Source organism: Sinocyclocheilus rhinocerous, unplaced genomic scaffold, assembly GCF_001515625.1.
Source record: "Sinocyclocheilus rhinocerous isolate Xijiao unplaced genomic scaffold, SAMN03320098_v1.1 scaffold917, whole genome shotgun sequence".
NCBI lineage: Eukaryota > Metazoa > Chordata > Actinopteri > Cypriniformes > Cyprinidae > Sinocyclocheilus > Sinocyclocheilus rhinocerous.
In genome coordinates, this window is record NW_015632721.1 from 45,622 (window position 1) to 61,211 (window position 15,590).

Here is a 15,590-nt window from a genome sequence, read left to right on the forward strand (position 1 = left end):
TACAAATATGAGTACAACACTGTCTGGAAAATGTTGACAAAAATAACAATAAATTTACTGTATTAAAATATTTCATGTAAAAAATCTGGCAAATATTGTCAATAGAATATTATTACTACTAATAATTTGTTATTAAATAATTTCTTTAAGTACATAAAACACTTTTTAAATAAATTAAAATATTTTACAAATATTTTTAATGTATAATTCTGGAAAATAATGGAAACAACAACAACAACAGCAACATATTTTATATATTGCCTTTCAAATAATCTGATTATTTAATCTGAAAAATATTGCCAAAATTTAATTAGAAACCTATTTTATAAAAATACCATTTGTGGAAAAACTGGAAAATAATTTCAGAAATTAATAATAACAATAATAGAAAACATTTTTTATGTATAATTTTTATATTTAATTTGTGATTAATCAAATGACTTCCAGCCAGTGTTTACAATGCAAAATAAAACTGCAATTTCTGTGTATTTTAACTTATTAATTTTGAAAACTCTTGGTCTAAACATAATATACCAATGTGCTGTAACAGGTAATCATGATATTTCAGGGTCCCTGCCAAAGCTAAGCCCAAACACACAGCGCTATGATCATATATGTCGGGATCCACAGCTGCCGCTACAACAAAGAGACAATTAGTCTGAGCTGAAAACTGCCCACACCCTCCTCCAATCACACGCTGAGAGCTCATGACTGACAGCTGCGAGAGACCAATCAATCACAGGAACAATGAGCATCAGGATCCCACAGGACAGAGATCATCGTTTCAACATTCATAACTCTAATTGAGCTGTTGAGGCTTTTAGCCAATTACCAAGCGATTCCAATGGCAAAAATCTTTGAAAATGGATTCTGCTGCTGTAGAGATGACTTTTTATGCAATATAATACAAACATACAGTCAATTTTTAATGCATGCTTTTTTTTTTAAATGCATGCATTTAATTTTCTTTTAGTTTTTAATTTCTGAATAATTACTTACAGTATATGAAATTTATAATGTTATTTATGCAAATAAACTACGTTTTATTTTAAAATATTTTATCAAATTTAAAAGCAAAACAAAATTATTATTTTTCTTTTCCTATTGACATATTTCTTGTTTTGCTTCAAATGTGCTTATAGTTGGCAATTTCTGAATAATTACTTACAGTATATGAACTTTGTAATGTTATCAAAGCAAAATAAATTAAATTTTATTTTAATACATTTTAAAGCTATTTTTTCTTTTCCCATTGACAAATATTTATTGTTTTAATAATAAACATACTAGATTTATGCTTACAAATGAACAAACTAATTTCTACTAATCAAATAGACAAGTAAACATATTTGAGAATATATTCTATGAAAATAAGCGTTTTAAATTTTATGCAGTTTTGCTTTAAGTAAATGTTTCTTGTTTTTAAGAATGTTAAATTTATTTTTATAATTAATCTCATGATTCACAACCAGTGTTTGGAAAGTAAAATGAAACGGCAATAACGTAAATCTCTGCACTCTAAAAAACGCTGGGTTGTTTTTTCAACCCAAATGCTGGGTTGAGACCGCTGGGTAAGGACGTTGGGTTGTTTTAACCCAATTTGGGTTGAAAATTGGTCTTGATCTATAACCCAGCGGCACTGGGTTGGGAACGCGGACATGAAAGAGAGCATGCGCGTCACGTTAACATCGGACGACACCAGTGCAAGAAGCCGCCATTTTCTCAGCAGTGGTTTTAAAGGAGGAGGCTACCCTGGATCATGTAAAAGATGCCACATGCCTTTGCTGTGCTGATGGGGCTTCTTCATGACTACAACAATTATGCTAAAGAGATCATGGAAATTGGCAGCGATGCCTGATCTGCAGTTTGTAAAGAACTTAACTATTAACTAATCGTACAACTATTGTATAATAGTGTTTTTGTATAATATTTTTATACAATATATAAAATTGACCAAAAAAGTCAAATTTGATATTAAAAGTTATATTCAACAAATGTTCAATGCTTCATTTATAAACTCTGTAGCTGTTAATGCCATACTTTTCTGCATTTCTTCTTACATGCATGTTACTTTTGACAGTTTTCTCTTGTTTTAAATAAATATTTACCTTTTGATAGTCATTCTGTGTGTGTAAAAGTGATTTTAAAATGAACAAGATTTGTAGGTTTAATGTCTAGCTCGATTTGATTGATGATGCAAATGAATTGATGAATCATAGCTCTGAATCAAAACAGTTTGAAGTGATTCATGGAAATGAATCAAACTTACCAACTCAAACACTGAATTTTAAATCACAAATGCTATTAAATATTTATATTTACAAGCAAAAAACAGTATAAAAACCATATCATTGCAGTGTTGTTTTTTAGATCACATATTGTTATAATGTTATATATTATTAATGTCAGTCAAAGAAAATTTCAATGCTCATCAAAATAGGATGATTTTGGGCTCAAATGGAGATCACTGACATACAAACACATCTAAAACACATGCACTGGCTAACTAGTGCTGATCCTGCTTTGGGTTTATTTTAGGTTTGGGATCAGAGGCTGCGCAGTTATTCCTGCTTTGGGATCCTAATGCTGCAGTTTATTAAAGCTGAAATCATAAGAGTGCAGGGACATGAATGGCCTAAATACATCTGCTTTAGTGCAGTCGCTGCAGTCTGACGTCAAATGAAACTCAGCCGCAGGAGCTTCAGCAGGAGCAGGGCTGGATGAGATGAACACAAGCTTTATCATGGGATGAATCATTTTATATCACCATGACAGTATTCATAATAATATAGTTTGCTTTTAGCTGGGAATTCAATGAAAATTTGCTTATATTTTGATAATCATGCACTATACACACACCATATGTACATATACCTAAAAATTATTTTCTATTATTATATAAATAAAAATTCTTAACTTAGTATTATTTTACACATTTTTCAAATAAAAAAAATTATAATTAGTAATTATATTTTATTATATATTTTTAACAAATGTAATAAATAAATTAATTATATGTATGTTTTGCAAATGTTTATCTTTTACTACACAATGTTATTTTTAACATTATTTAACAAATAAAGAATTAATAAATAAATAAAATATAGTATATATAATGTTTTGCAAATGTTTTACTACACACATGTAATTTTAGTATTATATTATAAATAAATAATGTGGTATATACATAATGTTTTACAAATGATTAACTACACATTGTTCATTTTTGTGTTATTATACAAATAAATAAAAAAAATGATAAGAAAGAAAGAAAGAATAAACATTATGTTTTCCAAATCTTTATCTTTAACTACACATTGTCATATGAACAGTTAATAACAACCGTTTTTTAATATTAACAAAAATGCTAGTACGTTCACTTGTAGTTCAGAAATGATTCAGGTGTTGATTCAATAACAGCTGAAACTGATTCAGCTCAAAGATTCAGGATTCAAATCAGATCTTTCTCAATGATTCATTAAAAGAATTGGTTCATGAGAATCAGGCTGTTGTGTTTGATTCACTCATTAATCGTACTACACTGGTCTCACAGACACACAAAGAAATGCAAACACTGCAGTACAATCTCTACCGGTCGACACACTTCTACATTACCACCGTCCACATCAGCCGTGAGTGTGACCAACGTGATGGTCAGAGTTAATGCGGTTCGGTTCTCATCAGAAACCCGTAGGCAAACAGCAGCTCTTTCCTCCCATACACACACACACACACACACACACACACTCTCACACACTCTCACACACACTCATTCACCCACAGAGGAGCGATTATTAAGAGCAGCGAGTGTAAATCACAGCAAATATGGCTGGAGGTTTGTGGGAGTGTGAGGTGAGTCATATTAACACTGATGCAGCAGCCTGCTAAAAACAGACTGCAGTGTTTATATTTAATTACTCATTATTTTAATATTATTTTTCAATAAATAAATAAGTACCTGCATGCATACATAATGTTTTGCAAATGTTTATCTTTGGCTACACATTTTAGTACCAATTTTAGTTTTTAAGTATTCTTCTCATTAATTTTTCCAATAGGGTTTTTAAAAATGTCTTTGTTAAAGAGTTACAAACCATGAACCAAAGCAAAGCAAACTTCAAAAATCATTTTTAAAGTGTATTGATTTAAAGATGTTTATAGAAACAATGTATTGTATTTTTATTGCAAAATAAGCATTAAATATGCATATGCAGACTGACGCAGTGCTTTATTCTATTCTCGGATTGGTGGAGATTTCTTTGTAGAATCATGAGCAATGTCGTTTTTCACGAAGAATTCTGCTGTCAAACATGATTATTTATGTGAGCTGATGGTTTCATAAAAAGCATATTACAGCAATTAACAACCCTGTAGCTCACAGTATGTCTGTCTTTAATGGTTTATTGTTCAAAGTCAGTTCCCCTATGGAGAAAAGGAATGGGATTTTTACTTCCGGACCTGACTGTTGCACTCTAATACTTTACAAACACACTGAAGGAGTGTGAGGTGAGTCATATTAACACTGATGCAGCAGCCTGCTAAAAACAGACTGCAGAGACGGAGGAAAACACACACTGTGACGCCGTGCATCAGAGCCGCGTCACTCAGCCGGTCACACATCGCAGGGCCCCCATCCCATCCCACTGGCTCTCAGGAGACACGGAGCCCCGGGGAACTGGCATCACGCGGCCCCCATTCCATACGGGTTTGATAGACAGAAGCTGAGCCTGACATCAGCCAATCGTGAGTCAGAATGATCTGACATCACTGCAGAGTGCAACAGCCCCGCCCACTTTTTCCCATTCATTTTCCCATATAGGGATTATAAAACGGTTATAAGAGTGTTATAAGCAATGAACCAAACCAACCAGCTACGAGGTGAATCACAACATTACAAAGTCTGTCGTTTTTCACGAAGAATTCTGCTGTCAAACATGATTATTTATGTGAGCTGATGGTTTCATAAAAAGCATATTACAGCAATTAACAACCCTGTAGCTCACAGTATGTCTGTCTTTAATGGTTTATTGTTCAAAGTCAATTCCCCTATGGAGAAAAGGAATGGGATTTTTACTTCCGGACCTGACTGTTGCACTCTAATACTTTACAAACACACTGAAGGAAGATGAAAAAGAGGAGCAAGAAAAAGCTTCAGCTCACTACTGACAAGAAAAGATCCCAGAGTGACAACAAAAGACAGGAGAGGAGCTCAGGACTCCATCTGAAGAGCTGCTCCTCCTCTTCAACACCACACACAGGAAGATGAGGATGATGAGGATGATGAGGATGATGCACGTTACAGCAGACTGACCCTCACACACACACACAAGCACACACACGCACACACAAGCACACACACACACGCGCACACGCACATGATGATGCATGTTACAGCAGACTGACCCTCACACACACACACGCACGTGCACACGCACGGATGATGAGGTGCACGTTACAGCAGACTGACCCTCACACACACACACAAGCACACACACGCACACACAAGCACACACACACACGCGCACACGCACATGATGATGCATGTTACAGCAGACTGACCCTCACACACACACACGCACGCGCACACACACACACACACGCGCGCGCACACACACACACACACACACACACTACAATGACACGACTCAAGATTACAGGATCTTCCAGCTCTTTTCTCTCGTCTTCCACCAAGCTTTTACAGCTCTGACACATAATCAATACTTTACATTGGCACTTCCATTAGCTGCTGTGGACACACAAACACACACACACACAGCACACTATATGCGTTATATTCCTTCTTTACAACGGCTGAAGAAGCTCTTGTATTAAACTGACGCTCTGTCTCTGTGTCTCTGTGTTTTAAAGCTCTGGCGGCCAGCGTGAGCTTATATAAACATGCTTAGAAACAAACAGAGCTGCTCTTCTCTACTCCAGCTGGAAAACAGATGGACGACATTTGACAATAAAACAGAAAAACACCACTGAAACAATAGATAAATGTACCAATGGGTTGTACACTGTAAAAAAATGTACTGTAAATCAAACAAAGATTATTGGTGTTCATTTTTCAAGAAAATACTATTTGTTTCTACTTAAAAATTGCATGTTTAATTTAATGTTGCTTGCTTGCTTTCTTTGTAATTATTTCTGAAATTTACTAGCAATTTCTCAGTGAAAATTGTTTAAAAAATTCAGTGTATGACTATATATAAGAATATAATAAATATTATTTACTTACAACTATTAACTCAAAATATACATATTAACTATTTAATTTTAATATTTAATATTAATTTAATATTTGATTTAGTTAAAGTTATATACACATACATACACACATATATACAGTGGGTACGGAAAGTATTCAGACCCCCTTAAATTTTTCACTCTTTGTTATATTGCAGCCATTTGCTAAAATCATTTAAGTTAATTTTTTTTCCTCAATAATATTATTTAGTTATAACTATTATTAGCATTAATAATTAACTCATTTATTTATTAAATTTTTATTTTCACAGTTAAATAAAATAGTTAAAATAGTTTAAAGTTATAATATAACTTATAATATAATATAATATTATAATATAATGCAATATAATACAATACACAACATAATATAAATGTAATAATATTATTAGCATTAATAATTAACTCATTTATTTTTATTATTTTCACAGTTAAAATAGTTAAACATTTAAATAGTTCAAACAGTTTTTGCTATGGCACCCAAATTGGTTCCAAGAACCATGACATTTTACTGGTATTGGTACCGACTACTGAAATGTTGCTATTGTGACAGTCAATATGAGGAAGATGTCAAGTTATTACATTATCTACAGTTTTCAAGCATTACTGTCACAACTGAAAACACTGATACAGAAGGTGAATTATGAGTCAGAAGGATGCGTTTCATTATTTAGTTTTTGGCTCACATCCATCAAGCTCCAAACAGAAAGAGAGAATTGAATTTAGGAAGCATTTAAACAGGCATTCTCATATGGTTATATATTTTTTAGTAGAATTTAAGCAACAACGACTATATTGTGATTTACACACAGACACTGTGATCTAAAATGACTCATCTCGACAAACTAGACAGCACAAAAGAAATGGAAAGAGACGCATTGTTAAAATGCACGACATGCGATTCCCCTGAGACAAGTCATTAAGTTATGTATGCGTGAATGTGTGTGTGCGTGTGTGTGTGAAGCGGTGTGTCTGTCCTTCAGCAGAGGGCAGTGAGAAGAGAAGCGCCGCATCGAACACCAGACAAATATAGCTCATATACGCACCCAACACGCAAGTTAGTCATCTTCAACCCGAACGGCCATCAGAAAGCACGTATAAAAGAAATAAAAGAACAAATACATACATACAGGAAGGAGGAAAGAAAGAGAGAAATGCACAAGCGTTCACACTACACTGCGGTGGATTACTCACAGCTGACGGCGCTGCCATGCATGATCCTCCTTCAGCAGAGAAACAGCTGAAAGCAGCCGGCCGAGAGACAGAGACAGAGACAGAGAGAGAGACAGAGAGAGAGACAGAGCAAGCAGCAGATCGTCTGAGTGGGCGGAGGCAGAGCTGCGAGTGCTCACGTCACACTTTTCATGAATGAAAGGGCCGGATGACACAGGCACGATGCAGCGAGATCTCATCTCTCAGTCACACACACACACACACTGAATATGGAAGCGGAACAGACGAGGGCATTATTTCAAAACACTAATGCATGCGGCGCTTGTGCGGTGTCCTAAATCAAAGAGGTCCCATCATGCATCCGTTTATTAGCTAGAAAGCCAACGCTTTTATGGTTTTATTCCACTCTCTTTGAGCTCAGCATCTTTATGCTAGAATATTTCTAAAAGTCATCTGATTGACACGCTCTTTTTCTTCCAGGAAAACGGAGAAAGAATACTGATGACTAGGGATGTAACGATTCACTCAACTCACGATTCGATTCACGATTATTATTATTTTTTAACAAAATGAGATTTAAGACAAATTATAAATTAAATGTGTCCTTTTATTATTGCTTGGACAAAATGAGAGAGTTTGTCAGGTAAAACTCAACTACCCACTGGTTAACCAGTCTGCATGTGCTCTCTAAACTAAAACACTCTATCCAGTTTGTGCTTAACCACAACATAGAGGTAGCAGAACCACAGAAACTTCCACTTGCTGAAGCCTTTCCTTTCATTGATGTCTGTGCAGAAAAGCATGCTGGGAACGCAAAAACTCCCAGCATGCAGAGCAAACATAAACTCAGCATGTAGAGCCACAAACCAGTTTGCACATTTTCTGAAGGGGAAACTGTAATATGTACACTCAAAAAAAAATATTTTTGCTGCTTGTTCAATTTAGTTAATTAGACTAGCTATCGCAATGCATTAAAAAAAGTGTGAGAACTTGATTTCATTGCATGCAATTAAATTAATTTTAAACAGAAATTTACTTAATTCTTGCACTGGAACTATGTGTTCAGTTGTTGTTGGATGCAACTGGACGTACAGAAATTGATGCAAGAGCAACGATTTATTAATCTTATGTAATGTTTGTGTAAACAAAACAACAAAATCCTGACAGTACAATATTTATACTAAAATGATCAAATAAAATATTAATAACACTATCCATGTGATTTGCTTTAGTATTCTACTAAATTTTTAAAAAATAAAAGCATTTTTTGTATTGTTTATTATTGCTTACATTATTTATTTTATTTTATATTATTTTCTTATTATTAAATTTATTTATTATTCTTGTTATTATTTATTAAAGCCAACATATGGTAAAAAATATAAAAATTTTAAATGTAAATGCAAAATTGTAGCCAACATATCCTGCACATTAATAGTAATATTTTATTTTATATCCTTTTATTTTATTTTATTTAAGCCACCATATCCTGCACATTAATAGTAAATTTATTTTATTTTTTTATTTTATTAAAGCCAACATATCCTGCACATTAATAGTAATTTTATTTTATTAAAGCCAACATATCTTGCACATTAATAGTAATATTTTATTTTATAGCCTTTTATTTTATTTTATTTTATTTAAGCCAACATATCTTGCACATTAATAGTAATTTTATTTTATTTTATTAAAGCCAACATATCTTGCACATTAATAGTAATTTTATTTTATTAAAGCCAACATATCTTGCACATTAATAGTAATATTTTATTTTATAGCCTTTTATTTTATTTTATTTAAGCCAACATATCCTGCACATTAATAGTAATATTTTATTTTATAGCTTATTATTTTATTTTATTTTATTAAAGCCAACATATCCTGAACATTAATAGTAATAATTATTTTATTTTAATTTTAAAGCCAATGTACAGTAAAATTCAGATTCTTCATTACATTAATAATAATAAAGCTCATGGTTCGTACCTCCAGAGAAGCTGACGCTCATTTCCCGAGATGCTTCTACCGCCGACCGCAAAGTATCTCCTCTTCTCTTCACACCTGTAAATAATAAATACAGACGGGTCAGAGTTCAGAGGTCACGAGGTCAGTAATCAGACTCTGTGATCGCACTTTCCGAAGGAAAAAGCAAAAGCTGAGCCAGAGCGAGTGCGTGAGGATTTCTGAAGCGTTAACGTGCCAATCTGAGCGTCCGCTGGGGAATCCCAGCCTCAAATATGGGTTCATGTTCAGCAGAGACTGAAATACCATGAATGGCATCCAAACAAGAATGCAAAATCACACTGGACTTCCCCAAACACACAAACATTCATCTCTCCAGCACAGACACTTATTAATTTAGAGGGGAACGTGTGAAAATCTCCCTGTTACCGCCAAGCCGTTTAAAAATTCAGCACGGCTCAAAATAAGGTGGACGAGATGCATTCCAGCAAATCAGGGAATAATTTTAGAAATGTTTCGTACGGCTCATGATGATCAGGGTTAAGATGGAAAATGTGGCCTGTTAAAGATTTAAGACTGAAGAGATTTATTGGATATTTGCATACTGTGCTGTAATGTTAGTGTTAAAAAATACAATTAGTAAATCTTGATAGTACAATATTTGTAATAAAATAATAAAACATGAATGAAATAATATACATAATTCCAAAAAAAAGTTAAATACTAAAAATAAAATTAAATACTAAAAGTAAAAATAAAATAAAATACTAAATTTAAAAAATCAAATATTTCCAAAACAACAAAGTAACATAAAATACTAAATAAAACAAAACATTAAATAAAATAATAAAACATTTTTTAAAACAAAGTAAAATAGAATAATAAAATATTACTAAAACAATAAAGTAAAATAAAATAGTAAATAAAATAATAAAATATTAAAGAAATAATAAAGTAAATCACTAAAACAAAAAAGTTAAATTAAACAAAATAATACTATATTACTATAAAAATACAACAAATACAAATATTAAATAAAATAATAAAATATTAGTAAAACAATAAAGTAAAATAAAATAATATTAGTAAAACAATAAAGTAAAATAAAATATTAAATAAAATAATACAATAAAATATTAGTAAAATGATAAAATTTTTAATAAAACAATACAGTAAAATAAAATATAAATAAAATAATACTATATTACTAAAACAATAAAGTACAATAAAATAATAAATAATACAATTTAATATTAATAAAATAAAAAATACTAAAACAATAAAGTAAAATAAAATATTAGAAAAATAATAAAGCAAAATAAAATATTAAATAAAATAATACAATAAAAATACAGTATTAAGTGTCTTCAACCACTATGTACTTATGTAAAGAAAAAATGCTAGGTACAATGTAGCTACTGTGTTCATATTAAATTGCAAAACACTTTTTCTGCAATTGAGGTGGGATATAAGGTTAGACACAGGTTTGGTGGTACGATTATGTTAAGTGCAATGTATCAAATGATTAATTTAAATATAAAGTACATAGTAGTTAAAGACACTGAACATAAAGTGGGTCCCAATTAAATGTTTTAATTTCTTTGTTCTGATTTTGCTGTCACTATAATACTGAGATTTGCTCTTGACGTTATGAATCGTGTGTTTTCTCGTCACATTAACCAGCCTGTTTAATGGAGGTTCAGGTGGTTCAGATGGAAATGAAGTGGGAATATTTGGTGGGTGTCGGGACACTAAAGAGACAAAATAATGAACAGCTGCTCACGCCCGGATCATTAACCGTCAGACCTCAGCCGTGTGTGTGTGTGTGTGTGTGTGTGTGTGAGTGTGAGAGTGTGAGTGTGTGTTTGTCTGGTCATGAAAGAGGGGGATTCTGCATGTCAAAGAGTCCCACCTCCTCAAACACACCCGCATGCGCCCCGTCCCTTCTCATTTACACCCCATTCTGGCCAATTAATGCGTGACAGCTTAATAATAAGCTTTCCATTGATGTATGGTTTGTTAGGATAGCACAACATTTGGTCGAGATACAACTATTTGAAAATCTGGAATCTGAGGGTGCAAAAAAATCAAAATATTTAAAGTTGTCCAAATGAAGTTCTTAGCAATGCATATTACTTTACTTAATTTCATAATGATTTTTGGCATGAAAGAAAAATCTATAATTTTGACCCATACAATGTATTTTTGGCTATTGTTACAAATATTCCCCAGCGACTTAAGACTGCTTTTGTGCTCCAGGGTCACACATTATCAGTGGAATTGTAAATGAAGATTACATTAACATTTTGTTAAATAAAAAAATAATAACAAAGGATCAGCTGGTGTGATACAGACTTAAAATGTGACTCTAATGAAGAAAGGTCTCGTTTCACCCCAAAATCTAAAGAAAGAAATCAGAAATTATGTTTAGGTTAAATAAAATAGAGCCTTGTTTTTAGGACAATTATGATTTTTTGCAGTATGACATTTTTAAGCACATTATTTTTATGTGTTCAACCCAAATATTCAGATGTGTGCAGCGCATTTTATGGAGGACTGATCCTGGTAGAGTAGACTACAATGCATCTGTGCACAAAGGCTGTTTCTATAAAGTGGGGCAGTTCCAACTTTGCAAGGACAGTCTGGCACTTCTGACTCACAGCCTGTAAGTATGTTTTCATATTTAAAGAATTTGCCACTGACGATTCAAACGCGAGTTTTGAGCAGTGTAGAGTAGCGCTTGTTGTTTGCCGTTTCTCCGATCACAAATGCAGACATGGTTTTATGTTTACGCGGCGCGATGCAACGCAACGCGTAAAAAGACAGTATAAGTCATTATAATCAGTAATTATGTCCCCACTGGATGCAACAAATGCCTCGTTTATAATGGGTTTTAATGTTTTTGTCTCGTCGCTCCGGCTGGACACAGCATCACAGTATGTGAGGGGCGTAACATTTCCATACGCTTGAGGTATTCGGCCAATCACAACGCACTGGATAGCTGGCCAATCACAGCACACCTCGCTTTTCAGAACGATGAGCTTTGTAAAAATCGACGCGTTTCAGAAAGGCGGGGCATAGAGGAGAAACAATAATGTACAGTATGTGGAAAATAATGTGTTTTTTGAACTTTAAACCACATAAACACATTTCATTACACCAAATACACAACATAATGTTCTTTTTAGCAGCATCATATGACCCCTAAAACATACCATGGATTAATAATTACATAACAATAAAACGCAACAGTATATGTGGACACTATAGAGTGCATGAATGTTAAAGTGGGTCAGGAGTGTTGTTGAACATTGACTAAACAGACAGCATCCACATACAGGAGTGTCAGGCATGTTTGCTTAGCAAGCTAGTCCTGTTTGACCGATCTGAGCGCATTCCAAAGTTCATGCCATCCGATCGCATATTCAGCAAAATCAATAACGCAACCCGAACATCTGAAGATATTCACCGTCGCACGATGAGAGTTAAAACACAAAATGTTATTTCATCCAAACTAAGCTGCAATCAAACCGAGGTGTTCCTCTGCCATAGAACCAGGGTTAATCAAGGTCTAGACCTAAAAGAAACCCAAACCGTCTCTGATTTAAAGTTTAGTAAATGAATTAGTCATAATTCACATGCATACTAATTCCGAGGCTCTTTGTTGAGGACAGACATACAGTCTGAAATCCATCTGAAGCCTCTGTGGGCTGTAAAGGATCCAGCGCTGCTTCGGCTCCGTTACAATCTCTCATTAATTATTGAGACGCGTCGGAACACACACACCGACAGCTTTGTGTCCTTAACATGAATAACGCAGACTCTGAAGACGGGAATGAATTCAGCCTGTTCCAGTAAACCAACGGATCACATACAACCACTGCGGAAACATAAGCAGCACAACTGTTTTCAACATTGACAATAATCAGAAATGTTTCTTGAGCCGCAAATCAGCATATTATATATGATTTCTGAAGATCATGTGACACTGAAGACTGGAGTAATGATGCTGAAAATACAGCTTTGATCACAGAAATAAATTACATTTTAACAGCTATTCACATAGAAAACAGTTATTTTAAATTGTAATATGTAATAATTTTACTGCCTTGGTGAGCAGAAGAGACTTCTTTCAAAAACATGTATTTAATTAATTAATTAATTAGTTTAAATTAAAATAAATTGATCAATTAATTAAAGAAATAAATTGATTATAATTAATAATAAATTATAATTACAATTACAATTCTAATTATGAATTCATAGATCATTTCATATGCATCTCTCTCCCTATATACAGGGGTGAGCGAAATTTGTCAAGCGGTAGAGATTTTGGACTCGTCTCAATCGCGGTTACACGCTCACGTGACGTTGCTGTGCTATGTGGTCACGAAAACGTATCGTTTGCACACGTTTTTAAGCATTGCGGTTTAAAAACAAGTGATTTTAAGCCGTTGAAGCGCAATCAGCAGCGAAAAAGAACTCATTTGTGAAGACGGCGCTTATGCGGGGGTATTGAACAGTTATTTTTGCCGCTTTATAGGCCTTGAATGGTTAAATACACACACTTGTATGTGTCAAAATGCCCGTCTTTGCAAGTATCCTCGTAAACACAATAATTTAGCAAACAGCTGAGAAAGAAAACACACGTGTAACAGTAAATTGGATCTGGGCAGCTCTTAAAGTGACAGCAGTGTCTGTCATTCATGTTCATCAAACAACAAAAGAGAAAATCTCTCACTGCTCTTGACTAAATCACTTTTGTAGCTTTAATAAGAAATATATATTTAATTTACACAGTGAAGAATATGCAGTATTTTTATACATTTAATTACTTTATACATGTATGTAGCATTTCTTATTTATTTGTTCTACTGTAGTTTTTTTTGTCCTATTGTTAGTAATTAGTCTGTTATTCTTATTTAATCGCTGACTGTTTACTTGTCTTCTGTGAGCTTGATTTTTTTTTTTTAATTTAGGCTAGTATTATTTTTTTGTGATATTGACACTGGTGACAAGAATTATGAAATTTCCATGGTATCAAAAATTGTGATATCATAAAGACCTTATTTAAAGCAAAAATAACTATATTGTGATATATATCATTATAGTGAAATAAAATTACTCATATCGTGATATAAGATTTTGGTCATATCGCCCACCCCTATATATACCCTACCTACAAATTAATTAATTAAAAAGAAATTAATTATAATAAAAGAATAATATAAATATAAAATAGTAATATAAATGATTAATATGAATAAATTATAATTAAAATAAATTCATAAATCATATGTATCTCTCTCTCTCTATATATATATATGCATCTATATTAAATTATAAATAAATACTAGGGCTGTGTATCACCAGCAAAGTCACGATACGATACGTATCACGATACAGAGGCCACGATACGATACGTGTCACGATACAGGACTGCACTGAAATTCACCTACCTAGAATTTAGAAAAACAGCTGTTTATTAAACGCTGCTTACTATAGTGCCATTTCTAACTATTGGCAGAGCAAGCAGTTGACCTCTGCATTATGAAGGGCCTCCAGAACTGTACCACAGTACAATATAGGTAACTGCATATGTTTCATGTTTACATTGTGCACTCCCCCGATACAGGGCCAGCTGTATCGATTCTCGTATCATCAAATCTCTGTGACGATACATCGTCGTATCGATATTTTGAACACAGCACTAATAAATACATACAAAATTTAATTAATTATAATAAAATAATAATATAATGTTACAATTAAAATTATAATTATAAAATAAATTCAGAAATCATATCATATGCCTCTCCCTCTCTCTATATATATAATTATAAATAAATGAAAATAAATAATATTAATATAATTAATATACACATTTCAGCGTCTGCCGTCTCACTAAATGAGGACGTAAACACATAAACAACATCTCCAACAAACATTACTTTTTTAAGGAATAATCACACAAAACATTTCTTCCATGTTTTAATTTTAATAGTAAATCCCCTTTGTTTGCCAAAAATCTTGTTTGCTTAATTTTCAATAATTAAAAGATAAATGATAAATTCAATTAATGTTTTATGCCTTCATTTGATAACCAGAAAAATGAATTTACACAACACAGAATTCCTGAGGGTAAAAAAATTTAATAAGGCTACTTTAAGAAAAAAATGAATAAATTAAGTTGTTTTATGCAT

The 15,590-nt window shown here is 32.8% G+C and overlaps 1 protein-coding gene across 1 annotated transcript in view; it reads right to left on the bottom strand.

Annotated features, from left to right (window-relative positions):
* LOC107742817 (mitogen-activated protein kinase kinase kinase 13-like) overlaps positions 1 to 10,032 on the bottom strand; it is a 29,928-nt gene extending 19,896 nt beyond the window's left edge. Inside the window, exon 1 of the mRNA XM_016555863.1 lies at positions 9,412 to 10,032. The gene's annotated coding sequence lies outside the window, so the exon portion shown is untranslated. The remainder of the gene's footprint in view (positions 1 to 9,411) is intronic.
* Positions 10,033 to 15,590: the final 5,558 nt, after the last annotated feature.